This window comes from Gracilinanus agilis, chromosome 5 (assembly GCF_016433145.1).
Source record: "Gracilinanus agilis isolate LMUSP501 chromosome 5, AgileGrace, whole genome shotgun sequence".
Taxonomy (NCBI): domain Eukaryota; kingdom Metazoa; phylum Chordata; class Mammalia; order Didelphimorphia; family Didelphidae; genus Gracilinanus; species Gracilinanus agilis.
The window spans coordinates 218,700,869-218,711,775 of NC_058134.1; positions in this window are offsets into that span (position 1 = coordinate 218,700,869).

The window sequence follows — 10,907 nt, forward strand, 5'->3', positions numbered from 1 at the left end:
GATCCTGTGAGTAATAACTAAGATGCTGGATATTATCATATGGTAAGTTTATTGGATGTGGGTTAACATAGTGTTGTGTAAGAGCCAGACAGCACTAAAAACTTGAGGAATCAGAGGAGGCTTCCTGGAGACGGTGGCATGTGTTTTAAAGGATGAGAAGGGGTTGAACAGAGAATAGGAGAGAGAAGGGCATTGCCGGCAAAGGAATCTTGGGAGGGAAGGGAGGGAGGGAACTGGAGAGAGGGGGGGGGGAGACAGAGGGGGGGAGAGAGAGAGAGAGAGAGAGAGAGAGAGAGAGAGAGAGAGAGAGAGAGAGAGAGAGAGAGAGAGAGAGAGAGAGAGAGAGAGAGAGAGTTGTGTAATAGGAGGGATGTGAGAGAAGCTGGTCTAGAAAGGCAAGCGAGCACCAGATTGCGGAAAGCCTGGACTGTCAATGAAGGAGTGCTCTGCAGCACGTGGGTCCCGCTGTTGGCGGATCTCTGGGATGGGGTGGGAGGGGGCCGTTGGGGGCTCATCCTTGGGAGGAAAGCTGCAGGTGGTGTTATCCAGCCAGACTACGGATCCCTGGCCCTAGCCATGGCCCCTGCCGACCCCAGCGACCAGCCCCGGGGAACTGAGAGGCCAGTGCGGCAGGGGGAACTGCCGCAGTCCAGCCCCCAAACTGCGGCACATTTCAGCAGAAGAGGGAGGGGAGTCTTGAGGTCCCAGTCCGAAGTCACTGTCCACCCATGACTTAGGAAACAGCGCCACCCTGTGGCGATCGGGCAGCGCTGAGCAGGCGAGTCGGGGCGAGAAGGGGCAATGGGTCCAGCTTGCCCAAAGCAGGTTGTAGTAGAAGCATCCCACTTCGAGAGAGGAAGTAGAAATATTACGGCTTTCAATGCCCCCACAGATAATGCGTTCTCTCCGCGCTCAAAGAAGGTAGCACAGTGTAGTGAAAATAGCTCTGGACTCAGATTCCAAGAACCTGAATGTGGAACCTCAACTTGGCCACCTGTGTGACCTGGAAAAAAACCAAACTGACCATTGGGGCCTAACGGGCCTCATCTGTAAAATAAAGCCACTGGACCAAATCAGGGATCCTCCAACTTTGTAATTTCCTGATCCCTCTACCTTCAAAAAATTGTTGAGGATTCCGATCTCAGACACTTTGTAGCTGTGTGACCCTGGACAAGTCACTTAATGCCCATTGCTTAGCCCATACTGCTCATCTGCCTTGGAACCATACATGGTATTGATTCTAAGATAGAAGATAAAATGTTTTAACTTGTTGAGGACCCTGAAGAGCTTTGGTTTACATGAGTTATACCTAATGATAATGACCATTAGAAAGAAAATTCCTTTATGACAATAAACCCAACCTCTCAGACCCACTGCAACAGTTTCTGATACCTCCGAAGGGCCCTGGACCTCTGGATTAGCAGTATGGAATCAAAGGAACCAGATGTGAATCCTGACCACATGCAGGTATTTATTGAGTGCCTGCTCTGGGCCAGACACTGTTCTAAGCACTGGGGACTCAAAGACAAAAGCAAGGCACTCCATTTTCCCTGAATTTGCACACCTGTAAAAGGAATGGATGGAGCGGAGCAATTTTTAGGATTCTATCAGATTCAAAACTCCAAATGCCTTCTGGTTCTGGCGCCATAGAGAGGGTCCGAAAGAGCTATCCGCTTTGGAGTAGGAGAACAGACAGCAATAATTAACACAGTATCAGTCAGTCAGTCAACTGTATTTATTAGGCAATGATTATGCGCTTGCTATTGAGCTGGGGATACAACAACAATCAAGCAATACACATTTACTATACAGAGCCCTGGAGAGGCAAGAAAAAAGTAAAAGACAGTCCCTGCCCCCAGAGAGCTTGCAGTCTAGTAATGGTGGAGACAGTCTGCAAACAGCTCTGGACAAAGAAGCCACAGACAGAACTGATCGAAGCCTCTGGAATTCAGGGGAATCAGCAAAGGCTTCTTGCAGAAGGTGGAATTTTAGCTGAGATCTGAAGGAAGCCAGGAGGGACACTAGAGGAAGAGGAAGAAGAAGAATGAAACTATCCAACTCATGAGGAGCAGCTGTGCTAATGAGGGAAACAACACACACGTCTAAGTGCATATGGCATAAATATCAAATAAATGAAAATAAATGGTATAGACAAAGCAGTTAAATCCAAGATGGTGTAGAAGGGAGGCACTTACTAGCACTTGGGAGGATCAGGAAAGACTTAGTCTAAATAGAAGATCATGTTTGAGTTGGACCTTTGAGAAGGAATCCAGTGAAATACAAATACCAGTACTGGATCCACATGATTGATGTTAAAATACATTTTCTTCCTCTGTTAAGAAATTGTAATGTCAGAAGGGAGGATCAGTGGAATAGACTTGGGATAAGTGACATCAGCAAGACAGTGTATGATAAACCCAAAGAGCCCAACTTTTGGGACATTAATCCACTATTTGACAAAAACTGCTGGGAAATTTGGAAAACAATATGGGAGAAAATAGGTTTAGATCAACATCTCACACCCTACACCAAGATAAATTCAGAATGAGTGAATGACTTGAATATAAAGAGGGAAACTATAAATAAGTTAAGTAAACACAGAATAGTTTACTTGTCAGATCTCTGGGAAAGGAAAGATTTTAAAACCAAGCAAGAGTTAGAGAAAATTACAAAATGTAAAATAAATAATTTTGATTATATCAAACTAAAAAGCTTTTGTACAAACAAAAACAATGTAGCCAAAATCAGAAGGGAAACAACAAATTGGGGAAAAAATCTTTATAACAAAAAACTCTGACAGGGGTCTAATTACTCAAATATACAAGGAGTTAAACCAATTGTATAAAAAAAAATCAAGCCATTCCCCAATTGATAAATGGGCAAGAGACATGAATAGGCAATGTTCAGATAAAGAAATCAAAAGTATCAATAAGCACATGAGAAAGTGTTCTAAATCTCTTATAATTAGAGAAATGCAAATCAAAACAACTCTGAGGTATCACCTCACACCTAGCAGATTGGCTAAAATGAAAGATGGGGAGAATAATGAATGTTGGCGGGGATGTGGCAAAATTGGGACATTAATGCATTGCTGGTGGAGCTGTGAACTGATCCAACCATTCTGGCTGGCAATTTGGAACTATGCTCAAAAGGCTATAAAAGAATGCCTGCCCTTTGATCCAGCCATACCATTGCTGAGTTTGTACCCCAAAAAGATCATAGATAAAAAGACATGTACGAAAAGATTTATAGCTGTGCTTTTTGTGGTGGCAAAAACTGGAAAATGAGGGTATGTCCTTCAATTAGGGAATGGCTGAACAAATTGTGGTATATGCTGGTGATGGAATACTATTGTGCTCAAAGGAATAAAGAACTGGAGGAATTCCATGTGAACTGGAAAGACCTCCAGGAACTGATGCAGAGTGAAAGGAGCAGAGCCAGAAGAATATTGTACACAGAGACTGATATACTGTGGTAAAATCGAATGTAATGGACTTCTGTACTAGCAGCAATGCAGTGATCCAGGACAGTTCTGAGGGATTTATGGTAAAGAACACTACCCACATTCAGAGAAAGAACTACAGGAGTGGAAACAGAAGAAAAACAACTGCTTGGACACATGGGTTGAGGCAGACATGATTGGGGATGTAGACTCGAAACTACCACACCAATGCAACTATCAACAATTTGGAAATTGGTCTTGATCAACGACACATGTTAAAACCAGTGGAAATACGCATTAGCCATGGGGGGAGGGGGGACAAAGAGGGTGAAGGGGAAAGAGCATGAATTATGTAACCATGTTAACTTTTCTAAAAAATAAATATTAATAAATGTTTTAAAAAATTGTAATGTCAAAGCAACTAGGTGGCTCAGTGGAAGAAAGTCAAGTCTAGAGGCAAGAGATCCTGGGTTCAAATCTGGCCTCAGACACTTCTTTGCTGTGTGGCCTTGGTTAAGTCACTTAACCCCCTTTGTCTAGTCATTATAGCTCTTTTGCCTTAAAAATGATATTTAGTACTGATTCTAAGACGGAAGGTAAGGGTTTTTAAAAAGAGAAAAAGTAAACTGGGGGCAGCTGGGTGGCTCAGTGGATTAAGAGCCAGGCCTAGAGGTGGAAGATCCTGGATTCAAATCTGGCCTCAGACACTTCCTAGATATATGATCCTGGGCAAGTCACCTAACCCCTATTGCTTAGCCCTTACCAATCTTCTGGAACCAATACACAGTATTGATTCTAAGACTCTAAGGTAAGAGTTTAAAAAAAAAAAAAAAAAAAGTAAATTCCCTGTAAGTTCCCTTTCCAGATCTGACTTTCCATATTCTAAGGCATCTCCCATTTCTGACATAGCCTATGCCAAAGTTCCTTGGTGAATACTCCTGCATTTAATGTCTTAAGCCTCTTTTAGTTCCAATATTCTGTACTCTAAGGTGCCTCCCAGCTCTGACATTCAATATGTTAGGGTTCCTCTCAGGCTGCCATTCCATGTCCTAAGGTCTTTCCTGGCTCTAACAGTCTAGGTCCTGTATTTGAGGATTTACCTCCAATAATCCATGCTCTGGCTTTCTAGGGGTTATTTTCAATCATCCAGTTTCTAGAGATTTTGTGCCTAGCAGAGTGCTAGGTGCAAGGGAGAGTAAAGAGAGGTTCTGAAGGAACAGCTCCTCATCCCTGCCTTCCTCCTATAGTCTCACGGTCCCCAAGAAGATTCATCTGTCTTCTATCCCAAAATGACTGCTTACTCTGATCTCTAGCATCCATTCTAACGTTGGGAAGCCCCCAAGCTGGAGATTGCCTGACTATAAACAAAGTCTGAATATCTGCTTCTCAGAATGCTTCGGAGGGGATTCCTGAACAGATCCAGGGGTCAATAAATCCCTTCTGAATCTGAAAGCCCATGATTCGGATTCTGGATCTGGCTGGGCAGCAGAGTAAGTGGCACTGATCAGCTGCCCCTACCCTCAGGTACCTCATTGGGCAGGGAAGAAAAAGGCAGGAACCTCCTCAAATGTCTTCTTTAGGCAAGATACAACCTCCATCAGCCCAAGGTAATATCTCCAAGGTCAGAGCTGAGCAGATGGTCCCAAAATCTGTCAGTGGAGAAGAACAGCCCCAAGGCCCCTAGAGCCTTGCAAGATTCCATGAGGAAAAGAGCCTGGGCCTGGCAGCCCAGAACTCAGGTTCAAATCTCTGCTCTGACACTTACTGAGTGATTATAAACATGTTACAACCTTTGTGAGCCTCAGTTTCCTAATCTGTAAGATGGAGGTGATAGTATTTGTTAATAATAATTGTTCTTGGGAGGAAAGCAATTTGTAAAATTTAAATCCCTCACTGCCAAGATGTGAGCTGCTACCATAGGTGGGCCCCAATGCAAGGGTCACACACCTTCCCTTCTGTCTTATTCTTGTCTACACATAGCAACATCAGTTAAAATTCCAATCCTCCCCAAAAGGCCTCTTTTTACCTCCGTTGTGTGCAAGATGAAGGGTTATCTCAAGGAAAGAAAGGTGAAGGGAAGATTTTGTCTTGAATACCAACCTGGTGTACTCAGGAATGGTATCTCAGAAAGAATGCCAAATGAAGCATCAGAAAAGTTGGGTGACCTTCACCAGGTTCCATTGCTTCTTAAGGTTTCAACTTCCTTCTCTGTAGAATGCAAGCCCCTGGAGGGCAGGGACAGTTTTATTTTCACCTTTACATCCTTAGTGCCTGCCACAGTGCCTAGCCCAAGGCACAAAGGAAACTTCCAGCTCAAACATGTCATGACTAATCTTTCTCTTTTCTTTATTTGTAACCTCAGGACTCAGAACAGTTCCTAGCCCCCTTTTTTAGAACTAGAAACAAAGAGGGTGCCCAGTGAATAGGAAAGGGCTGAAAAAAACTATGCCAGAGGAATGTAATAGAATATGCCTGTGCCATGATGAGAAATGTGAAAATTTCAGACACTGTGAATGGGAAGATTTATATGGCATGATACAGACTTGAATTAAGAAGGCCCAAGAAAAAAAATTACATATAAGTCAATTACAGCAATGCCTTTGGAGAGATCAATCAGGAGTACAACAAACTTTAGTAAGGAAATGGGTCAATCAGACAATCAGCAAGTATTTACTAAGCTCCTTCAACCCCCTGTGCCAGGCACTGTGCTAGGCATAAAATGATCTCTATTTATCTATCAGCTTCTGTCCTAGCTAGAAAGGACCTCTGAGATCCTCAACTGCCTCTAACTCTCCTGTTTTAGAGATGAAGAAAGACAAGGTCACCCAGGGAGAATGTGGCTGAGCTAAAATTTAATCCCAGAAATTTAACCCCAAAGCCGGCACCCCACTTGCCTATCGCAGAGAAATCTGAGGGAAAGAGTCTAGAGAGTATTCGTCTGAGAGAAACAAACACGATTGTTCCAAACTGGCAAAGTGATTTGGTGCTAAGGACAGCAGGAAAGGATGGAGAATGGAAATCTGTTTTGCCTCTTGTAGCCAGGGCCATGAATCTCAATTTATCTCAGGCTTTAACAGAAAGTGGATGATGGCTCAGCACTTGGAGACATGCCCGAGGGTGGCAGGAAGTGGGCTGGCTCATTCAACAGGTGCCTACCTCTCTCTATTCTGAGAACTGGTCCTATGATGACTGAGTCTACATTCAATTGAAATAAAAAATGATTATGAATCCTGGAGACTCTGAATGGATGGCATGCCTTTCATCTCGAGACTCTTAAAGGCTTGAATCCTCCCAGGTTTTTCTATTTTAAAACCTGCTGGGGCGACAAGAGCCTGGGAGGCAGGGGGAGAATGGTGAGTCAAAGGCTTCCCTTCTCCTCCCCACTTGGCCCCCTCCCCATCCCACAGCAGCAGAATGATGCAATGTCCTCCTTTCCATGTTCCTTCTTCATATTTCCCTACAACATCTAAGCTTTTTGAGCATCCCAAAGGAGATTCAGCACGAGTCCAGGGTCTACTGTCAGAGGTGCCAGGATTCATTCAATCAATCACTCAATTACTAAGCATGCGCTGGGTACCATGCTAAGCATTAGGTTGGAATCCAGCCTCTTCATGTTCTGCCTTTATGACCCTGTACAAATCATTGCCTCTCCCTGGACCTCAGTTTCCTCATCTGTGTAATTAAAGGACTTGTTACAAATTAATGAGACTAAATGACTTCTAAGGTCCCATCCAGCAAGAAATCTCTGGGCCCATATTAAGTCACTGTGAGTAAGGAGAGCATGAGAGAAGGAGAATGAAACAAGGTCCCCAGAAGGGTTGGCTTCTAGTCCCAGCTCTATCACCTTTGACAACCCTGGAGTCTCAGTCTCCTTCCCTATAATATGAGGCGAGGGGCCAGATGATCACCGTAGGAACTATGGCTCCCTGTAACAGGAAGGGAGGAGACCAGATGTACTCCCTATCAACCATGCCCTCTGCGCCTCAGCTATAATATGGACCTCAAAATCTCTCCTCTGTTCCATCACCTTGTTAAATGGCTGGGACTCTGTAAATAAGGCTAAATAAAATCCTAAGTTCCAAAGTTCACCATTGTAAAGTCTCAGATCCATGTAATATAGGTCCTGTTTGGCATCTCAAAAGCATTGAAAAAAATCCCTCTCCCTTACCTTCCACACACTCACAACCCACTGGCCTTGCTAAAGTGCCTAGAATGCCACATTACTCACCCTCCTCCTTGGGGTTAAAGGACAGATATGAAGAAATAAGGTCGGGCAGCTGGGTAGCTCAGTGGAGTGAGAGCCAGGCCTAGAGACAGGAGGTCCTAGGTTCAAATCCGGCCTCAGACACTTCCCAGCTGTGTGACCCTGGGCAAGTCACTTGACCCCCATTGCCCACCCTTACCAATCTTCCACCTATGAGACAATACACCGAAGTACAAGGGTTTAAAAAAAAAAAAAAAGAAAGAAAGAAGGTCCTACTTAGCAGGGGAAATTAGGTAAAGAAGGGAAAAGAGGGTATGTGGCCAGAGAAATGCCTCCTGGGAGGTCAGGAAAAGCTTCGCCACTAGCCCAGAAGGTTCCTTCCCTCCTGTTCTCCCAACATTACTGGGCACTGTCAGCAAATCCTTCTCCTAATTCTGTCCAGACTTTCTTAGACTTAAAAAGCTCTACTGGGGAATTTGGGGAAAGGCTGAAATAAAGCAGAAGTCACCAAAGTTGAAGCCATCCACACTGACAAAGGCCTCCTGTTTAACCCTTCCTTGACCCTGTCTATCTCTCTGAGTGCAAGGCTTGCCCTCAGCTGTGCCTGGCTCTGGGACCTCTTGTCTTCCTGAGGCCTGGGTAGTCTTAGCTCTCCCCTGAGATGCTGCTTGACATCCTTCTCCTCTAATGAGTTTGGCCCAATCCACATCTGTCCATAAGTCTGTGTCACGTTAAAGCTAATAGTATAAGTGTCACTTCATGCAAGGAAGCAGCATCCCAGACCTGCTGTTCTCTGCCCTGAGCAGACTCTATTGGCAACCAAGATGAAGAATTTCTTCTAAATCATGCCATATGAGGAAAGAAGAACAGGGATTGTTTATCCTAGAGAACAGAGGGCTTGAACAGTGGAGGAATGGGGGAGCCTGACCCCTAGGAGGCTGCTCTGTGGAAGGGGGTCAGATATGCTCTGCTTTGGCCCTGAAGGGCAGAACAAGAATCAGTTGAGGGAAGTTACAAAAAGTCTGATTTCAGCTACTTCCTGAAAAATGGAATGACTCCAAAAGTATATTCCCCCTAGATCTACAGCAAGGGCTGGGGATCTCTTCCAACTCAGACATTCTAGAATTCTGGGAAAGTCTTTTCCCCCCACAAAGCTCCAAAGTCAGCCATGAGCAATCAACAAAATTCGATCTTTTCCTGGATCAAAACAGAGCACCCAGTCCCCAACCTTCCACAAATTCCAGCTACCTAGGGAACCTGGGCCCTGACCTACTTAAAGAACAGGTAAGACTGGATCATATGGCGCCCTCATGGACTGCTGGCACAACCTCCTTCAAGAGACACAGAATTGATCACCCAGCCTGATGTTGTGCTTTTTCACTGTGGGCTAGTCTGGCCTCCTTTTCCTCACCTGAAAAATGAAAGGATGGTTTTTACCACCACAACATCTCTCCAGTCAACCCCTTCTCCACACTCAACCAGCAACCCCCTTAGCGGAGGCTCTCCTCACCTCTTGCCTGGGTTACTGTACATACAGCCTATTCATTGGGCCCCAGGCTTCCAGTCTCTCTTTACTCCCCAACACTGCTGCCAAAGAGGTCGTTTGCCCTTGGCCTTTACAGCTAAATTATTCCCCTATTAACCGCAGGAGCTCCCACCTGGGTTTAGAATCAATGATTATCTCCTCTGTTTAGCTTTAGCCCATCTCTCCAGGCTCTTGTCCATCTCTTCCCCCTTTCTGCATTCTACAGACTAGTCAGATCCCATCCCCTCACCCCCATCTCTGATCCTGCCACACATCACCCATCTCCTACCTGTACTTAACACTGGTCATCTCTCCTTTCCTGCAATGCTTTACCTCATCATCTATGTACCACTGAATTTCCCTCTTCCTTTTACTTTTTTAAACCCTTGCCTTCTGGCTCAGAATCAATACTGGGTATCAATTCTAAGGCAGCAGAGTGGTAAAAGCTAGGCAATGAGGGTTAAGTGACTTGCTCAAGGTCACACAGCAAGGACGTGTCTGAGGCCAGATTTAAACCTAGGACTCTGGTCTCTGAGCCTGGCCATCTAGCTGGCCCCTACCTTCACCCCTTCTTTTAAGCTACAGTTCAAACACAACATTCCACATCAAACTTTTCCTCCTCTCCAGTTGTTAGCCCCCTTCCTCCCCACATCCTTTGTATTAAACCATCAATAGTTATTCTGTGCCCATTTCTCAAGTGGAATGGAAAGTCCTTCAAGGCACAAATGGTTTCACTCTTTGTATTTTAATCCCCAGCTCCTGGCACAGAGCCTAGAATACAGAAGGGACTTAACAAAGGCTTGTTAATGGGTTGATTTAGATGATCTCGAACTGGAATTGCTATGATCCTGTAACCCATAGGAAATAGCTTCAGAGCTGGGAGGAACTTTACAGAAAAGAAAACTGAGGCCTAGAGAGGCTGTGATTTATCCAGAGTCACACAACTAGGAAGTTGTCAGACACAGGATTCAGACCCCATCATGTAGTCCAGATTCTACATCCAGCCTTTGGCTTTGCATTCATTTTCACATGGAATCCCATTTCTCCCAGAGGGAAGACCCTAGAATCCCAACTCTTGCTTTTCAAAAAATGTAATGATGGTAACTAATACTTAGGAGAAGCTAGGTGGTGCAGTAGACAGAGCGCTGGGCCTCTAAGTTCAAATCCAGCCTCAGACACTATGTGACCCTGGGCAAATCACTTCCCCGTGTTTGCCTCTGTTTTCTCCTCCATCAAATGAGCTGGAGAAAGAAATGGCAGACCATTCCAGTATCTCTGCCAAGAAAACCCCAATGAGGTCATGAGAGTCAGACAACTAATATTTCTCATGGCTCCAGGTCAGAATACTCTGAATGTGTTATCTCACTGACCCTCCTAATCACCCTGGGTGGTAAGTACAAAAGGTATTATTTTCACCCCCATTTTAAAGGTGAGGAAACAAGTCTCAGATTGCTTTTGTCCAAGGTAACAAAATAATTAAATGTCAGAACAGGAATTCAGTCTAGGCCTTGACTGCCCAGCCCAGTTTCATTCCACCCCACTAATGGGAAATGAGATAATAGATCTCAAAGGGTCAGGGGATCCATCAGGTATAAACTATTCTGGTAATTACAACAACTTTTAATTTCTAATATGGTATCAATAGAGATGACCCTTGTAAACAAAAGCTTCTTCATTCATTTATAAGAGTAGAAAGGGGACCTGAGACCATCAAGTTGGAGAACCTCTACCGTATG